This window comes from Solanum pennellii, chromosome 11, assembly GCF_001406875.1.
Source record: "Solanum pennellii chromosome 11, SPENNV200".
NCBI lineage: Eukaryota > Viridiplantae > Streptophyta > Magnoliopsida > Solanales > Solanaceae > Solanum > Solanum pennellii.
In genome coordinates this window covers 25,508,552-25,529,950 of record NC_028647.1, presented here as the reverse complement: position 1 = coordinate 25,529,950, position 21,399 = coordinate 25,508,552, and positions in this window count along the sequence as shown.

Below are 21,399 nucleotides of genomic sequence, written 5' to 3'. Positions count from 1 at the left end.
ATGGCATATTGGTAGATCATTCACCCTCCTTGTAACATTTACATCTTAAGCCAACACCTCACAATCATAATCAATACATTTCAATTCAACATCATACCACTCTATCAATCCTAATACAAGACATACTCCAATATAACATCATGACTAAAATCACATTAACTACAATTTGAAGTAAAGATAGAGATAATAAGACTTACCAAGTCTCCTTCATAGTTTATCATCAAGGTCTTACCATAAACCCTCAATTCAACTCAATTTGGGTATACATCATCATAAGTCAATTTGGCTTATTATGGATCCTATGATAATATACTTTGTTTTCAGTCGAAAAGTATGCCAAGTTTTATATTTAGGGAATGGTCAAGTTTCATGTAGTGTCCTTGTCCATTATCTACGATCATGGAACTCAATTTACATCTCTATTTTGGAAGTCCTTCAAAAAAGTCTCAACACCCAAGTGAAACTTAGAATGACTTTTCACCCTCAGGCTGATGGAGAAATCGAATGTACTATTCTGACTTTGGAAAATATGCTAAAAACTTTTGGAATTGATTTCTAGTGTAATTTTGATTATCGTTTCCTTTTATTGAGTTTGTTTATAATAATAGCTACCATTATAGCATTGGAATGACACCATTTGAGACTCTTTATGGTAGGAGGTGTAATTCTTCTATGTGTTTGTTTGAAGTTGGCGAAGTCACTTTGATAGGGATCGAGTTGGTACATGAGGCTATTAGAAAAGGTTTGATTCATTCGTGAAAGGTTGAGAACGGGTCAAATTCCTTTAAAAGTCCTATGTAAATGTTAGGAGATAAGAACTTGAACTAATGTTGATAACTCAGTCTACTTAAAAATAGTAGCCCAGAAATGTGTAATAAGATTGGAAAGAAAGGGAAGTTTAGTTCCCTCTATGTGGATCCATATTAAATTTTGAGGCGTGTTGACAAAGTTTTTTATGAACTTGAGTTGCGTAATGATTCACCATCATTACATCCAATATTTCATGTCACTTTGTTGAAAAAGTGTGCTGGAGATTCAACGTTCATAGTTCCTTTGGAAGGTTTGGGAGTTAAAGAAAATCTATCTTATTAAGAGCTTTTAGTTGAGATTTTAGATCGGCATGTTTGGAAGTTGAGAAATAAAGAAGTTTCTTTCGAGAAACTTCTTTAGAGGAATCAATTAATTTTGGGTGCTACTTGGGGAACCGAAACAGATATAATTGTAACACTCCTAAAGTTCTATCACTTAGTCTAGATCTTAGTCTATTGAATAATAATTAAAATGATTTTCTTCAGACCTATATTAATGTAGTACCTCAATTATAAAATCTTAGATCCAAAATGATAGAGAAAGACCTTGACATCCGGAAACTAGCTAATTTGAACTAGTAGACGTTCCTATGTTTGGTGAAGGTTTGGGAGTATCAAATGAAGTCCAAAACTTGTAAAAAGACTTTAAATAGGTAATATGTAGTACAAAGGTACCAAACGTCCAGTAAAAACTCCACAAGTACCACCTGAAGGGTCCTAGAGGAGGAACCGAATATGGAAAGCAGGCTGCTAAAGCAGCCTGCGCGTAACCAAGAAAATGAAGGGGCTGCTGCGCGACACGCAGCAAAGACATGGAGGAAGAAAATTTGCCTCGTGACAAAGGGCCTCCCCTAGGCTTACTGCCTCAACCCGGATTTCAAAAATAAATTGTGACAGTGACCCGCGACGCACAACCACTTTCCAGATTCATCCGCGTCGTTTTTATGTCAATTTAACTTCACAAAAAGACTCATTTAAGTGAGGAGTATTTTGGGTATTTTAGGGGAAGAGTTTAATGATTTTAGGTCAGTTTGATACCAATTTCTCTAACTTCAAATCAGAATATAAAAATCACTCTCATCTCTCTCAAAATTCTCTCTTTTCAACCTCCATTGAAGAACAAGAAAAGCTTGAGAAGAAGAGGAAGACTTCAAGATTTTCATTCAAATTTCATGGAATATACGTCAATAAGGTATGAGATTTTCACTCTTGGAATTCCTTTACCCAAAAGGTCCTTTCAAAGATCATTTTACAACAACTCAATCCTCAAGATTTTTACTCTACAAACGGGTTTTATTCCTAACTTGATATTTATGAATAACGATCAAAACAATGATTTTCTATGGCTAATTAAGTATATATTGTTGAATAATTGATATGGTAATGTTGGTTTTTCTGTGAAGCATGCTCCTTCTCTAATTAATGGATTCGTTATGTTATATTTATCACTAAATGTCATGAAATTGTTGGGATTGGAACTATATCTTTAATAAACTCTTAAATGAGCCCTTTCCCTTAACCCTAACTATGAATTGGTCTTGTGTATGACTTAAGTGGTTGGGATTGGTTATGTTATTGAGTATTTCACTATGTTATTTGATTATTGTTGTGAATTTGGTGTAAGTTCTTGATGAAGATTCTTGGAAGCAATAGGTAAGTCTTCTAAAGTCATGATTTCTCTATTATGTTGATGTTGGCCTATATTTAATGTAGCTATGAAATTGAAGTATGTATGATGTTGTTGTGCATATATTGTCCTATGAATATGTTAAATGTGGGATCATGGTAAGGATATGACAATGCAAGTTGATGATGTTTATCTTGTATGTCTTACACAATATGATTATGATATGTTAATCTCACAAATGAAGGTTGTAATGAAAGGAAATTCTCATTCTAAACCTAAAGAACTTATGATCATGTTTATATAAGGATTTAATCTCCTATGACCTATGATAATATTTATGAATAAATGATGACTTAAAGGTTATTCACAAAGGGACTTCAGCTTAGAATCGATGAACTAGATATGAGAGGTGTCGCTTCCTTAGTTGGAAGGTAAGTTCACAATGACTCTCATGAGATAGAGGATTTCATGTAATGTGGAACTATGGGTCTCTAATATATCTCCTAGTTCTTGAACTATGTTGCCACCATAGGAATACTAGCTAGTGGATCCACCTAGAATGCAATGTTCATGTTTTGGTTCTACTTTGGACGGTAGACCACTTCTTCCTGTGTGGGGTTTCATGACACCAGATTCCATGTTTAGCTCACATGGTCTGATGTCGGTTAAGGAGATTGTTCCCTCAAGTAAAATAAAAGAAAAGTAAATGGACATTGACTAGGGTAACTTGAGGAGTCTACTTAGTATAGGTAAGGGTATGGGAATCTACCTAGACATTGCACAAGTTGACTCTAAGGAAAGTCCTAGGAGATAGTTCTTACGTAATATGATAACATGAAATGTATAATGCTTATGATATATGATGTTACTCTTATATGATGTTGGTTATGTTGATGAACATGTTATTGATCCATATTGCTATATGTGGTGATGACTACCTACGATATAAGTTGCAAAGCTTTACTTATGGTCTCCTATCTTGTTTACTTGATTATGTGGGGTTATGGGACTTCACATAATCATTGCACTTGTAGATTTGGGATGAGATTATTGAAAAGTGTTTTGTATGTTAAGTTGATATGCACTATTGAACATGAAATGTTAATATGATTTTGTGATGTTATGTCTTTGGTATGATCATGCTTTATGATGTGGTGATCCTTATCTCATATATGATCTCTTGTATGTGCATTAAAGGCTTTCAAATAACTTAGCATGCTTTCTAAAGAAATGGTCCTTTTCATACATGTCCTTAAATGTTTATGTGCATATATCCATACTTAGTACATGTGGCGTACTAACCCCTTACTTTATATAACTACAGATGTAGGGTTTTCCCATTGAATATTAAGAAGGTCAATTGAAGAAGGTTGGAACTCTTTCTCAAAGTGTTGGTAGGTTCTCATGTTCGGGGATGCTATCTTTTTATTATTCTATCTTACAAAGACTTTAGTAGTTTTAGGAATACTCTTATGTTCTTTGGATTCTCTTGTAGTAAGACCTATATGGCATATTGACATTTTATTGGCTAATTCCAACTCGTATTCTTAGATGGTTTTTATGTGAGATTGTTTAGACTATCGTATGTATGTTTATTATGTTGATAATCGAGAATTCCAAGTATACTTCATATTGTATGCAAAAGTTTTAAATTTTTCCGCACTTTTAACTGATGACATATTATGACGAATGCTAAGGGCTTGTTAGAGTTCTCTGGAGGACGATGACGCCGGTCGCATCTAGGGGGTGATCTCTGGATGTGACAAACCTGGTATTTAGAGCATGAGGTTAAATGACCTAGGGTCAATGTCTTACTGAACCACATCTATATAGTGTCTTGTTCATGGTTGTGAAGCGCACCACAATTATGGAGGAGAGGCTATGTTATGATTAGAAAAAAAATTCTCTTTTCTTGGAAATCCTATGTTGTGCCTCTAGAGTTTTGACACTATGTGTCTTTTATCATCTTATTGTAACGACCCGAGAGTACCCCCTAGAAGTTAGGGTATCCTAAAATTGAAACACGGCGTCGTCGATCTCTCGGAGGTCTAAGACAAGCCCTTTCATACCATTCATTGCATACATGTATGAAAAGTAGTGCGGAAATTAAAACTTTTCACACAAAATAATAATACTCCAAAATATCTCTTTTATAGAAAAACATAATGAAAGGCTAAGTCTCAAAGTCACCATCTTAAATATACGAATATATTGGGACACGACCCATACTTCAACATATAGGAAAACAGCTAACTCTATTACAATACATTCAATAAAGAAATCTAAACATCAAGATGTCCTCAAATTAAGTGAGGACATATCAAATCTTTACTTGAATGAACACTAATCCAAGATTTAACTTCGAGACTCCTCCCAAACGCCACTTACACCTTTAGAGATAGACAAAATGTATGGAATTAGTACAAACACTTGTACTAAGTATGGCGTAATGCATAAAATCATGATAAACGGACATTTGTATAAAACATGCTCTTTTTGAGTAAAACACTGAAAGTATAAGAACAACATTTAACACCTTAGAACATATAAGATAACACAAACATTTTATCAAATAGTTAAGAATATTACAGTGAACTAAGTTCAACTTCACAGTAACCTCTTTTAGATTGCATCCCTCTCACCATAGGTCATCCTAAGACTCACTTAAGTGAGACGAAGAGAGATCGCCCATACACCCTCTCTAAGCACACCTAAATGATACTTAAGACTACCTAAGATAAGATTGTTCCCTTTTCCTTTCATAAACTCTCCACCTAAGGTTACTCCAATATTCACCTAAGTAGGACAAGAAGAGACCACCCATACACCCTCTTCAAGCTTACCTAAGCAACCCTCCAAGCTACCCTAGATAGAGCACTTTCTATTCAACATACATTAGCTGAAGTCATAATCATTCAGTTAACTAGAAGACATTTCATTCATTAGACACTTCACATAATGGTCTTGGAAAGACCTAGGGACTCACATGCTAACATCTTCAAAGTCTAGTTGTGCAATGTCTAGATAGTGTCCCATTCCACTACCTAAACTTCCTAGTACTTATCCAACACTAGCATGTATCCCACATGATGAGAATAGGCATAAACGACATAGACCATACTAGCTAGGCATGGAATCCGGAGTCATAAACCTACTCCGATGGAGGGTGTTCTACTTGCCAAGGGTAGAACTAGGACACATCCCATGTAGGAACATGGTTAAGGAATATCAAGGTCTTTTATGTACTCTAGTCTCATTCTCAAGAAGAGATACATTGTAATCTAGTCTCCTTCTTAAGTAGAGCTACAAACCATAACATATTCACTCGGTGCTAGCCTTTGTTGTCATAGAGTAAGTACAATATAAAGGAGCATATGAAAAGGTACCATCTCTTAGTCATTACCTAGTCATAATACACTTACCAAAGATGGGTCCACTAGGTCTGCCACTCAATGGTCTATAAGGATAGCTCATTCTTAACCTTCTCTATATATAGAAGGTTTCACATATTAGTCATTCTTAGAAGGGCACCATCTTAGGTCTACTGATCCTAGACTTCATTCAGCCTTCATCCAAACACATACAATACAAAGGTTCCCAAGCCTACTAAGTCAAGATGTTCATATTCATCATATACATGTATCAAGTAAGGGACACAAGTCTACCGAAACAAGACACATCATTAATTCACTTTAGCACATATAACATATCATTCTTTGAAGCACTTAAGAATGACCCTTATCATATTTATCTCATCCTATACATTACTATAACATCATCAATACAACCATTGTAGACTCATATAGTCAAGTAGGAATAATCATGTATCAACACTAAAACTACACACATGAACACATACTAATAGTCTAACATGATTACTTTCGCGTAACTAGCATGTAGATAGATATGATCATACTTCACATAATCAACTAGGCACATCATCATAATACTTCAAGTAATTTCCAACAAGGCCATGATCATCATAATACATAAAGTAACGCCAACAAGTCCACATCAATTTCAAGTAAAACACACAACACCGTCACCATAGGTGGACCATACCAACCACAACATAATTGAAATATAATTAACATAAAATAAAGAGGATTAGGGCAGCGTACCACCACTCTATTCTTACCAATTCAATCCGTAGCTAAGTCATCTAATTCAATACCATAAGTCCCTTACCCATGGCCATGAACATCAATTCAAAGTATAAATCATAATACTAGATGAAACTAGGTCAATTCAATGTAGATTTAACAATCTAAGATCAATTAGACATCAGTTGCATATAATCTTTACATCATTAGATAGCCCATAGAAAATTACATTATAATTCATAAGTATAGAGACATGATAAGTTAACCCATAAAATAGTCAAAATAAGAATTGCATGGCTTGCATGGGTTCATAGGAATTATAGCTTTAAACATTGCATTAACATATATTTAATTCTAAAACATTGATTCAAAACCATTTCTGCAAGGACCTATGTATAGATTATTAAATTGGACAATTCATGTTTTTGATCATTTTTTAAAATCATTGGAATTGACTCCTTGAAGAAAGAGATTTCAAGGATGAGTAACCATACCTGAATTATGAAAAAAAAATCCCATAAGATTGATGGAGAAAAACTTCAGAAATCTATTTTCTTCCTTGGAGCTTCAAAGCTTCAACAATGGATTTTCGGAGAGAGTGAATGGAGAGGTTTTGTTTGAGATGAGAATTTTGCTTTAATTGGTGAGTTTAGGGGTTTGAATAGGTCCTATAACCGCTTAATATGCCCTAAAATTACCAAAAAGACCCCTACATTTATAGGACAAATTAACCAACTCAAATTTGACTTAAAACGATGCAATGAAATCTGGGACTTTACTACGCGTCGCCGAGACAATTCCAAATATTATTTTTCAGAAATTCTTGCACAGAATGGATCGTGACATCTCTGTGTCACAGGGCCAGAATTTTTCCTACTGCGTGACAGTTGCGCGTCGCGCAGAAGCATGCCAAATTTTTGTTGTTTGGAAACTTCGCTGGTCCATGTTTGGTCCTCCTCGGGGACCCTTTTGATGGTCCCCGGGGCATCATTCCCGGACATTTCGACCCTTTTCATGTCAGGATAAACGTACAAATTCTCGGTACTAAATTTCACCGTTAAACAATCCCCCAAAACATCACTAAAAACACTACGACACACTAGTTCAAGTTCAACTAGTTTCCGTACGTCTTGGACGTTTGACCTCCAATGTCACGACCGGAGTCTAGACCCCAGACGAGACCGGTGTTGTTGACCTCTCAGAGGTCACAGACAAGTCTACATACGTCATCGTTACTTCATATAGGTTGATTTTAGCGGAAAATTTGAACTTTTTGTTACTTAACATTCATATAAGACATTCTACTTAAACTCATAAACGTTCACAATCAACCATCTAATATTAAGATCAACAAATGAAAGAAATAGTTCCATACTGCATTAAGTGTATACTTGCCAAAATGTCACCAATACAATGTCTGAAAAAATATGAGAAAGAAACGCTAGTGGAACATACTCCACTAACTCAAACTTATATCGAAGCTAGAATATAATGGGCAAGTGTCCTCGAAATAATGAGGGGCTACCAAATCCGCATGAATGCTCCACGTCCGGATAGCTTCATCTTCGACCTGTAAGCTCTAACGCCCACCTATGTCTGCACCTAAAAATGTAGAGCTGTGGTGGGATTAGTACACACTTGTACTAAGTATGGGTATATGAAAGCACACACCGAGGACATGAATGATTAAGAAGATCTCTTTCCTATCGATATGAATTATGGGAAGTCAACTCAGTGGACTTGACAAATTTGGAATAGGAAAGTAAGTGGACTTGCCAAATTTGTATTAGGAAAGTCATGCCATGAGAGTAACATGCATCATCACACTTATCATTTTACAAGTAGCACATAACATATTACACATATCATATCACGTAGTTCATATCATTCTTTCATATGCCATGAGACCTTGGAATCATAGACTTGACATTAGGACTTCCCAAAATGAGTGCTCAACATATGGGACCTTAAGTAGGGAGCCTTATTTAACAAACACAGAGTTTGTTTCATTCATTCATACGTACTTCATTTTCTTTCTTTCATATACTAGTGCAGCCACCAGTCATACCTAGGATGTAGTTTAAGACTCTCATCGGGTTCGCAGTGCAACGACCAAGAATAACCTAGAGTTATTACTTATGTCTAACTCACCTCTTGATTATCCTATCCTAACACCTTTGGTATCGTTTATTTTATTATGTGTTTTCGTTGAGGCTTACCTTATTCTTTATTTGGGAACTTTAACCTTAACCGACATAGATCAAGTGTGCATCATGAAATCTAGTGTGTAATCCCCACACTGAAAAGAGGTGAAATCACCGGCCAAAGTGAACCAAAACATGCTAGCGTATATAGGAAATTGAAACCTGCTAGATCCCTATATTGGCAGTATAGATTCAAAGACTAGGAGATATAAGGAGACCCACACACGGCATGACAGATAGTCTCATCCCATCAGAGTTACGTGAACCTCCGCCTTCCCGAAGGAAGGAATCACCGCTCATAGCTAGCCTATCGGTGCTCAGTATAAAGTTCCATTACATTCAACTCATACATCATGGAAGATGGCTTCTAGAATGAGGACATCATAGCTCATTAGATGATTTCTCATCTCATCATTAGTATTAAATATGCATTAACTTTAATACTTTCACTAGAGTACGAAGAATCGTTGCCTCCTTAGAGCCTTTTCACTTGGACTATTAGGCTGAAATTTCTCCTTCCCTTTTTCTTGACCTCTCCTATTCGAACAATGCTTCATCATGTGACACGGTTTGCCACAACTATAACAAGTCTTAGATCTCATCATACACTCTCCTCCATGCAGTTTGCCACACTTCCTACAAGGTGGCATCTTCTGAGGTGTATCTACTTCACTGTTTCTCTAAACTCTGGGCTCTCATCTTTCTGAAACACCAGAGTTGATGTTAGATACGCTCTTAAAACCAAGAAATCAAAATTTCATAAGGCACGATAAGATTAGAAGATGGGAAAATGTCCTAAGCATTATTCAGTCTCTAATTCAGGATAGTGGTGCACTTCACTATCATGACTTAGAAACTACTCAATGTGATTGATGTGAACTTATTACCCTTGGAATTTAACCTAATGCTCTGATACAAACTTTGTCATGACCAAAGACTAAACCCCAGACGAGACAGGCGTTGTTGACCTCTCAAAGGTCGCAGACAAGCCTACATACGTCATCATTACTTCATCTAGGTTAATTTTAATGGAAAATTTGAACTTTTTGTTACTTAACATTCATATAAGACATTCTACTTAAACTCATAAACGTTCACAATAAACCATCTAATATTAAGATCATCAAATGAAAGAAATAGTTCCATATTGCATTAAGTGTATACTTTCCAATATGGCACCAATACAATGTCTGAAATAAGATGAGAAAGAAACGCTAATGGAACATACTCCACTAACTAAAACCTATATCTAAGCTAAAATATAATGGGAAAGATCCTCTAAAGCATGAGGGCTTACCAAATCCAGATGAATGCTCCGCATCAGGATAGGTTTAGTGTCGACCTGTAAGCTCTAACATCCACCTGTTCCTACATCTAAAAATGTAGAGTTGTATGGGATTAGTACACACTTGTACTAAGTATGCGTATATGCAAGCACACACCAAGGACATGAATGATTAAGAAGAGCTCTTTCCTATCGATATGAATTATGGAAAGTCAAGTTAGTGAACTTTCCAAATTTGGATTAGGAATGTCAGTGAACTTGCCAAATTTGGATCATGCCATGAGAATAACATGCATCATCACCCTTATCATTTTACAAGCAGCACATAACATATTACATATATCATATCACGTAGTTCATATCATTCTTTCATATGCTGTGAGACCTTGGAATCATGGACTTATCATTAGGACTTCCCAAAATGAGGGCTCAACATATGTGACCTCAACTAGGGAGCCTTCTTTAACAAACACAGCGTATACTTCATTCATTCATACATACTTCATTTTATTTCTTTCATATACTAGTGCAGCCACCAGTCATACCTAGGATGTAGTTTAAGATTCTCATCGGGTTCGCTGTGCATTGACCAAGAATAACCTAGAGTTATTTCTTATATCTAACTCACCTCTTGATTATCCTATCCTAACACCTTTGGTATTTTTTATTTCATTATGTGCATTCGTTGAGGTTGGCCTCATTCTTTCTTTGGGAACTTTAATCCTAAACCCTAACTGTAATGCCCACACCGAAAATAGGTGGAATCACCGGCCAAAGTGAACCAAAACATGTTAGCGTATATAGGGAATTAAACCCTGCTAGATCCCTATATTGGCTGTATAGGTGCAAAGACTTGGAGATATAAGGAGACCCATACCTGGCATGTCGGAAGTCTCATCTCAAAAGAGATACGTGAACCTCCGCCCTTCTTGAAGGAAGGCATCACCGCTCATAGCTCGCCTATCGGTGCTCAGTATAAATTTCCATTACATTCAACTCATATATCATGGAAGCTGGCTTCAAGCAAGAGGACATCATATCTCATTAGATGATTACTCATCTCATCATTAGTATTAAGCATGCATTAAGTTCAATATTTTCATTAGTGTGTTCATAGAGACTGGTCTCTTCATTAGCTTTACACTCTAATAGGTGAGTATACTTTGGTAACATTTACTTTGGCTCATTTGAGATTTTCCCTCATCTTTCACATTAGCCTTCTCATCATATTGTCAGCTCGCTCATTAACTTTAACACATTTGCTTTTCATAATTACTCACCTCTTCACGTGAATGTTCATTTCATCATATGCTAATGCACTTGGCCATTTAGTGTGTTTCACACTCTTTCTTAACCCTTCTAGGGTTACATCATTTTATCACATACATCTTAGGCTCACTTACTTTTAAATGTATGCTAGACTTATGAGTCCACACATGCAAGCCATGATGCTTCATTCATAGTTTGTCTAAGTGATTCATGTTTACCCAAGATTATGTGGTACAAGACTTATGGATCTTGTAGATATGACAAGATATTGATTTCAATCTTTAGAGGCAGCATTCATTAAATATTTACTTACGTATGACTTATGTGTCAATACGGAATTGGGCAAGGAAACCCGATTTCGAATCCCTTGGACAACACTTAATCTTGTTTTAAACTTGATAATTGCATTTATTAGACTTGGGAGACCCTAGTTTGATCCCCATCAACCCCATAATATATCCTTGCTTTTTCTCCTCTCCTTTTTCGTTTAAGTCAAGGAGGTTGTGGGTTCATTCCCGCACAAGCTCATTATTTTTCTTTTAGTATATCTCTTAACTTTATCACCTATCCAAGAGGTTGTGGGTTCAATCCCCACTCTCCACATTTATTTTCTCCTTTATTTTTCACCTAACTCTCTCTTCCATTCAAGAGGTTGTGGGTTCAATCCCCACTCTCCACATCTATTTTTCCTTGCATTTTTCTGACAAAATTTTTATGAAATTTTCATTTGGTGTGGTCATGGGTTCAATACCCAATGACCTCACATTTTAAAAAACAATTTAAATGAAGTTCATTTTTTTAAAAAAGTTGGCCGAGACTACAATTTACAGCAAGCTGGACATTTTGTCTCCTCCAATCCATTCTTGTCTTAATCTTTTGTTGATTTATTTTGTAGATTTCATGTAATGATGTATTGGGTTCATTCCCTAGTGATTTCACTTGTTTTACATTCATTTTTCATTGCATTTTATACCACTTTGATTGGCCGAACCCAACCTACCAAATCCTGGAATTTGTTCACTATTTTCAGCTCCTTGTTATCATCATTTGTTCATTAGATTTTAGGACGTTTCATAAATAATTTGCTGCATCCTTAAGTATATTTTTTTTCATTGTTATATTCAGCCAAGAATTACCATTGAATCCAGCAACATTACACCACTTTTGCACATCATGATTTACACAAATATTTGCACAAACATCACTTTTCACATAGTTTCGGTTGACATATATTAACATCCTTACAATTCCAAACACATTATCATGAACACATATTATGAAAATCACACTTCATACTTAAAATACCAGCAAACATACCAACAACATGATCTATAACCACTTTTAGATTGAAATCAGAAGGATACCAAGGAGTTCGAAAGAATGGGAACAACCCTAGTTTCAAAATTCGTTGAATTTGTGGAAAGAAAATTCTCTTGGAGAAAGGAGCCAAGGAGAGAAACACATACCTGATTTTAACGTTTTTCAACACTTGAAGTTGTTACCAATTTCCTATGAAACCAAGCCTCACCACCGAAACTTCAAGCACAATCCCTTCAAGAACTTTGTTTTGCTTTACGTTTTTATACTAACTTTTATTTTGAGTTTTTAGCATTCAAGTTCTTGATGAACTTTATTTTTTTTTCTGTTCTTTTGTTTTACAGAATGCATAAGCGTGAAAGTGAGAGAGGAGCAGAGAAAAATGTGAGAATGAGTGGATAAGGATTAGGAGAGTTAGATGGAGACTTATTCAAACTAGAGTCCTCATTATTTATTATTATTATTATTATTATTAATATTATTATTATTATTTTCTTCTTCTTCTTCTTCTTCTTATTATTATTATTAATATTATTATTATTATTATTACTATTATTATTATTATTATTATTATTATTCAAAATATGATTTTTCCTTTAATTAAATCACTAATTAAATATTAATTAATTAAATTAATTCACCAAATAAAATAAATCAAATTAAATTATTGCTCCCACCTAGGTTCGAACCCAGGTGGAGCAAGATTACACTCAAAGGGCCAATTTTGGTCCTTTCTACCCAAATTACCCCTCCACCATATTAATTATATAATTAATTACATATTTAGGGTAATTACGATACTACCCTTAGCCTGGAAAAAGATCATTTTACCCCTACACCCTCCAAACTTAAGATTTCCCCTTTATAAGTCCAGTAAAGACTCATCAAAGTAAATCTTCATATTCGTGAGCCCTACATGACTGGACCCAACCTTTCCTAGATCAACTAACTCCCCAAGTTAGTTGGCTTGGCTTTCGCAAGGGTTCAGAGGTCTAGTTCTATGCACATCAATTCGTGTGAACCCGGTCTAATCTAGGTATTCTAGATACATTAGGCATTACTTAGCATAGTCATTTTAGGGTTGTTACATCCAAGCACTTCCAATATTTATATACCGCCTAAGAATACTATTATTAACCTTTTAATGACTTTAAAACATCATCACAACAGTGTTAGGTTGTAGCTTAACTTAGCTCATTTTGAGGGACGTTACACTTATCCCTTTCTTGTGGTTAGAGGCGATACACACAAGAAGGAAAGCCGCAAGAATGGTAGGACAAGAGATGGCAAATACGGGAGCTAATCCCAAGGAAATTGAGTTCCTACTCAAATGCAAGATGTTTTGAATGATCAAGTTCCGATCAATCCTCCGGCCATGACGGATGGTGAGGTGAGGGCAGCCCTATTCCAAATGGCTCAAGACATTACCACTCAAGCTCAAGCTATTATGACACAAGCTAACAGGGAGGTTGTTCCTCGAGAGAACAAACATTCTAGTATTATGGCTAGCCGTCTGAGGGATTTTACCAGGATGAATCCTCCTATTTTCCTTGGATCGAAAATTGATGAAGAGCCCAAGATTCCCTTGATGAGTTCTGATATTGTTTTCCATGGGGGTGAGTACTACTGAAAAGACTGAGCTTGCTGCCTATCAACTCAAGGATGTGGTTCAGACATGGTACAATGAGTGGAAGGATAGTAGGGATTTAGGGGGTAGTCCCGTGACTTGAGAGATTTTCAAAAAGGCCTTTCTTGATAGATTCTTCCCAAGGAGCAAAGGGAAACTAAGGTAGAGGAGTTCATCAACCTTCGTCAAGGCGATATGAGTGTAAAAGAATACTCCATAAAGTTCATTAAGCTATCCAAATATGCTTCCTCTTTGGTTTCCAATGCTAGGGATGAAATTAGCCATTATGTAACGGGCGTGTTCGAAGATCTTGAAGAAGTGTCGTGAAACTATGCTTCATGACTACATGGATCTTTCTAGGTTGATGGTTCATGCTCAACAAGTAGAGGAGAGTCATCTAAGTAAGAGTAATAGGGAAGCTAATAAGGCAAGATCTTTTGAAAGTGGTTGTTCCAAGACTAGACTTGACATTCAAGACAAGCCCAAGTTCAAGAAGAGGTTTTCAAACCAAGTTCCTTCAAATGTATCCAAGACTCGTAATGATAGGAGGTTATATCCTAAACCTCAAAAGGGGATAAATGTTGATCCACCAAGAGAAAAACCAACTCGTGGTAAGTGTGGTAAGAAACATGTGGGTGAATGCCTTGTTGGAACTAATAGTTGCTATGGTTGTGACAAAGGTGGCCATATGGTGAAGGATTGTCCTAATGTGAGGATTCAAGTAAAGGGGAGTATCCATGATCAATCAAGCGGTCCTAGATCCAAATATGCAAAAAGGAACCGTTTTTATGCATTCAAGGCTAGGGGAACAAGAGATCTCTCCCGATGTTGTAACTGGTATGTTACAAGTCTTCTCTGTTAATGTTTATGTTTTGCTTGATCCAGGTGATACCTTTTCTTTTGTTACACCTTTGGTAGCTAGGAAGTGTGATGTACTTCCCGATGTTTTTATTGAACCCTTTTTGGTTTGTACCCTAATGGGTGACTCTGTGGTTGAAAAGAGAGTTTATAGGGAATGTCCTGAAATGGTACCCAATAAAGTTAGTCTTGGTTATTTGGTATAACTTGACATGTTTGATTTTAATATTATCTTGGGTATCGATTGGCTTCATTATCATTTTGCTTCCATAGATTGTAGAACGAGGGTAGTGAATTTTCAATTACCAAATGAACCTATTTTAGAGTGGAAGGGTGGAAATTCTATGTCGGAATATCATATCTTGCTTGAAGGCTTGTAAGATGATAGCCGAGGGTTGTCTATACTGTGTGGTGAGGGTTAAAGATCTATAATGTTAAACTCCTTCTATTGAGTCAGTCCCTACAGTGAGGGAATCCCAGAGATTTTTTTAATAACCTTCCAGTAGTTCCTCCCGATTAGGAAATTGACTTTGGCATTGACTTGTTATCGGATACGAATCTCATTTCACTTCCTCCATATCGGATGGCTCAGGCCGAATTGACCAACTCAAAGATTTACTAGACAAGGGTTTCATTCAACCTAGTATTTCTCCATGGGGTACTCCGGTCTTGTTTGTGAAAAAGAAGGATGGGTCACTTAGAATATGCATTGATTATCACCAACTCAATAAGATCAATATAAAGAACAAGTATCCTCTCCCTCGGATTGATGATATCTTTGATCAACTCCAAGGTGCTAGCTTATTTTACAAGATTGAATTAAGGTCGGGATATCACCAACGTAGGGTGAGATATGAAAATGTTCTCACAATAGTTTTCCAAACTAGATATGGTCACTATGAATTTCTTGTTATGTCTTTTGGGTTAAAAAATGCCCTGGCGACGTTTATGTACCTAATGAATAGAGTTTTCTAAGATTACCTCAACCCATTTATGATTGTGTTCATTAATGATATTTTGATATACTCCAAAAATGAAAATGGGCATGAGAGTCATTTGAGGTTGTCCTTGAAAGTCCTCAAAGAACACCAACTTTATGAAAATTTTAGCAAGTGTGAGTTTTGTTTAGGTAAGTTGTTTTTCTTGGCCATGTTGTTTCTGGTGAGGGTGTAGAAGTCGATCCAAAGAAGACATATGCGGTCAGAAACTGTCCTAGACCTTTGAATCCCACAACAATAAGAAGTTTATTGGGTCTATCCTGGTACGATATAAGGATTGTTGATGGATTTTCGTCCATTGCTTCTCCTTTGATAACTTTGACCCAAACGAAGGTGAAGTTTGAGTGGTCGGAAGCTTGTGAAAAAGTTTTTTAAGAGTTGAAAGATAAGCTTACCTCCGCTCCAGTGTTGACCTTACCAGAGGGTAATGAAGGCTTTGTTGTGTACTGTGACGCTTCCCAAGTGGGCTTGGGATGTGTCCTCATGCAACATGTCTCATGACCTTGAGTTAGTTGTTGTATTAAATGGTGTACATGTTGATGTGTTTAGTAACCATAAAAGTCTTCAATATGTGTTCACACAAAAGGAGTTGAATCTCCGTCAGAAAAGATGGTTAGAACTTTTGAAGATTACGACATGAGAGTCCTTTACCACCCTGGCAAGGCCAATGTGGTTGCGGATGCTTTGAGTCGTATGACTATGGGTATTGTCTCTTATTGGAAGAACATAAGAAAGAACTTGTGAAATATGTCCAGAGGTTAGCTTGTTTAGGTGTACGGTTAGAAGATTCTCCCATTGGTGGGTATGTTCCATCATAACTCTGAGTCATCATTAGTGGTTGAGGTGAACTCTAAGCAACATCTTGATCCTTTATTGATGGAGCTAAATGAATCGGTACTTGGTAAGCTCAATGGGTCATTCTCCCAAGGGGGGATGGTGTTCTTAGGTACAAAGGGAGATTATGTGTACCAGATGCTGAGGATTTGAGAAATCAAATTCTAGCAAAAGCTCATGATTCCCGTTATTCTATTCATCTAGGTGCCACCAAAATGTATCATGACCTTAGAGAGGTATATTGGTGGGATGGTTTAAAAAGGGACATAGCAAATTTTGTTGCAAGGTGTCCAAATTGCCAACAAGTCAAAGATGAGCATCTTAAATCGGGTATATTAACTCAAATCATGGATCATCCTACTTGGAAGTGCGAAGCCATCAATATGGACTTTGTTGTTGGGTTGCCTTGGAACCGGAGGCAAAATGATTCCATATGGCTTATTGTGGATAGGTTGACCAGATACACCTACTTTATTCCTCTTAAGTCTACTTATACCACCGAATATTATGCAAGAATCTACATTAATGAGATTGTGAGTCTTCATGGTATTCCTTTGTCCATCATTTTTGATAGAGGTGCCCAATTCACTTCTCATTTTTGGAAAGATTTTCAAAAGGGTTTAGGTACTCAAGTGAAACTTAGCACCGCTTTTCATCGTCAAATGGATGGGCAAGTGGAACGTACCATTCAGACCCTTGAATATATGTTAAGAGCCTGTGTTATTGATTTCAAAGGAAGTTGGGATGATCACCTACCATTTATTGAGTTCTCCTACAACAATAGTTATCATTGAGCATATCCATGGCACCTTTTGAAGCTCTTTATGGTAGAAGATGTAGGTCTCCGTTTGGATGGTTTGAGATTGGTGAGTCCTCACTCCATGGTCTTGAGATTGTCTATGAGGCTTTACAAAAGTTTGAGTCATAAGAGATAGATTGAATAAAGCTTATAGTCGGTAAAAGTCATATGCCGACAATAGAAGAAGAGACCTTGAGTTTGAAATAGGTGATCGCGTCAATTTGAAGATTTCACCTATGAAAGGGGTAATGAGGTTTGGTAAGAAGGGGAAGTTAATTCCCCTATATGTTTGTCCTTATGAGGTCGTACAACTGGTTGGAAAGGTTGCCTATGAGCTGAAACTACCTAATGAACTAGCTTTAATTCATTGGTGTTTCATGTTTCTATGCTCAAGAAATGCATAGGCAACCCGGTGTCTATTATGCCTATTGAAGTTTTAGGGGTGGATGAGAACCGCTCCTATGAGAGGTTACATTTGAGATCCTAGATCGCCAAGTCAAGAAGTTGAGGAACAAAGAGGTTGCCTCCATAAAAATCCTATTGAGGAACCATCTTGTTGAAGGTGAAACATGGGGGGCCGAAGCTGACATGAAGTCCTGCTACCCCTCGACCTTATCAATTAAATAATTAATTAAATATTTAGGGTAATTACGATACTACCCTTATCCTGGAAAAAGACTATTTACCCCTAGACCCTCCAAACTTAAGATTTTCCCTTTTTAAGTCCAGTAAAGACTCATCCGGTAAATCTTCATATTCGGGAGCCCTACATGGTTGGACACAACCTTTCCTACCTCAACTAACTCCCCAAGTTATTTGGCTTGGCAGTCGTAAGGGTTTAGAGGTCTGGTTCTACACGTATCAATCAGTGTGAACCCGGTCTAATCGTAGGCATTCTAGACACATTAAGCATTATCTAGCATAACCTTTTTTAGGGTTGATACATTATCCCCCCCCCCCAGGAACATTCGTCCCCGAATGACACCACTAACTATCTAGCGTAATACCAGTCAAATAGTAACATAAATACTATTCACAAATAAGCAATAGCAACAAAGAATGGAGATATAAGGAAACTTAGACTTAAGAGTAGGAAGTCTAACCTCAAGAGCATAAAAGATGAGGATAGCGGGATCTCATATCAGCCTTGGCCTCCCACGTAGCACCTTCAACAAGGTGATTCCTCCACAATACCTTCATTGTGGAAATCTCCTTGTTCCTCAGCCACTTGACCTGTCTGTCTAAAATCTCAACAGGTACCTCTTCATAGGACAAATTTTCATCAACCCCCAAACCTTTAACTGGTAGAATTGATGATGGATCACTTAGGCACTTCTTTAACATAGAGACAAGAAAGACTGGATGAACAGAAGCTAGATCCGCGGGCAATGCCAACTCATAGGACATGTCACCCACACGTTGTAGGATATCATATGGCCCAACATACCTCGGTCTCAACTTTCCTTTCCTTCCAAACCTCATTACCCCCTTCATAGGTGATATCTTCAAATAGACTTGGTCACCAACATCAAACTCTAAGGGCCATTTTATATTGTCTGCATAAGACTTCTGCCGACTGTAAGCAGTAGCCAACCTGTCCCTAATAACCCTGACCTTCTCTAAGGCCTCATGAATGATATTTGGACCCAAGATGGATGACTCTCCAACCTCAAACCACCCAACTGGAGACCTAAACCTTCTACCATATAGCGCCTCAAACGGTGCCATGTCAATGCTGGAGTGATAGCTATTATCATACGAGAACTCTATCAAAAGATGATGGTCGTCCCAGCTACCCTTGAAGTCAATCACACACGCCCTCAACATATCCTCCAATGTCTGAATGGTGTGCTTTGCCTGTCCATCAGTCTGAGGATGAAAGACAGTACTAGGCTTCACCTGCTTGCCTAAGTTTTTCTGGAAGGATCTCTAGCAATGTGAAGTGAACTGAGCTCCTCTATCTGCAATGATAGACAAAGGAATCCCATGCCATCTCATAATCTCATAAATGTAGAGTCTCGCATAATCCTCGGCTCCGTAAGTAGAATCACAGGAATAAAGTGTGAATACTTAGTCATCCTGTCCACTATAACCCATATGGAGTCATGTTGTCTCCTAGTGTTTGGAAGACCAACCATCTCCGCAGACGTAGATTCAACTCCCTCTGTGTGAACACGTACTTGAGACTCTTGTGGTCTGTGAACACATCCACATGAACCCCTTACAAGTAGTACCTCCACAGCTTCAGTGCAGACACCACAGCTGCCAACTCCAGGCCATGAGTGGAATAATTCTTTTCGTGGACCTTGAGTTGTCGGGATGCATAATCTATCACCTTACCACCCTGCATAAGAACACAACCCAAACCAACCCTAGATGCATCACAATACACAGTGTAATTACACAGTGTAATTCTCACCACACTTAGGCAAACTAAGCACCGGGGCTAAAATGAGTCTATTCTTGAGCTCCTGGAAACTCTTCTCACAAGCCTCTGTCCATTCAAACTTGGACTTCTTCTTACTCAAATCTGTCAGTGAGGCAGCAATGGAAGAAAAACCTTCACGAACCTGCGATAATAACCAGCCAATCCCAAGAAGCTACAAATATCTATGGGAGTAAGAGGTTTTGGCCAGCTCTTAATAGCTTCAATCTTCCTGGGATCTACCTCTACACTTTTGTCGAACACAACAAGACCCAGAAAGGTCACTGATCTAAGCCAGAATTCACACTTGCTGATTTGGCATACAGCTAATGTTATCCAAGTACTTGCAAGGTTAGTCTCAAATGATTTTCATGCTCTTCCTGGTCTTAGAGTAGATGAGAATGTCATCAATGAATAGTATGTTGAAGGAGTCAAGGTATTCACGGAAGACCCTGTTCATGAGATCCATAAATATAGCAGGTGCATTCGTGAGACCAAATGACATAACTAGGAACTCATAGTGACCATAACGGGTACGAGAGGCTGTCTTTGGGATATCTCCATCCATAACCTTAAGTTGATGGTACCCTGAACGAAGATCAATCTTTGAGAAGAAACTAGACCCTTGGAGTTGGTCGAACAAGTCATCTATTCTGGGAAGTGGGTACTTATTCTTGATAGTGACTTTGTTGAGCTGCCGATAATCGATACACATTCTAAGGGTTCTATCTTTCTTTTTCACAAATAATACTGGAGCGCCCCAAGGGGATATGCTCGGCTGAATGGAACCCTTATCAGTGAGATCTTTTAACTGCATCTTCAACTCTTTGATTTTAGCTAGAGCCATTCTGTAATGAGAATTGAAATTGGTTTAGTATCGGGTTTAAGTCTATACCAAAGTCAATCTCTCGAAGGGGAGGAACTCCAGGAAAATCATCAGGAAATACATATTGGAACTCATTTACTACAGGCACTGAGTCTATGGAAGAAATGTCGTGATCTAAACCATTAACATTCACAAGATGCCATAATAACCCCTTGGACATTATTTTATGGGCCTTAAGGTTTGAAATCAAGGGATTAGGACGACTCGAGTTGTACCCCTCCTAGACTAGCTCTTCTTCATTAGGGAAACAAAATTTTACAACCCTACTACGGCAATCCATACAAGCATAACAACTACGAAGCTAGTCCATACCAAGAATAACATCAAAATCATGCATGGGTAACTGAACCAAGTCTTC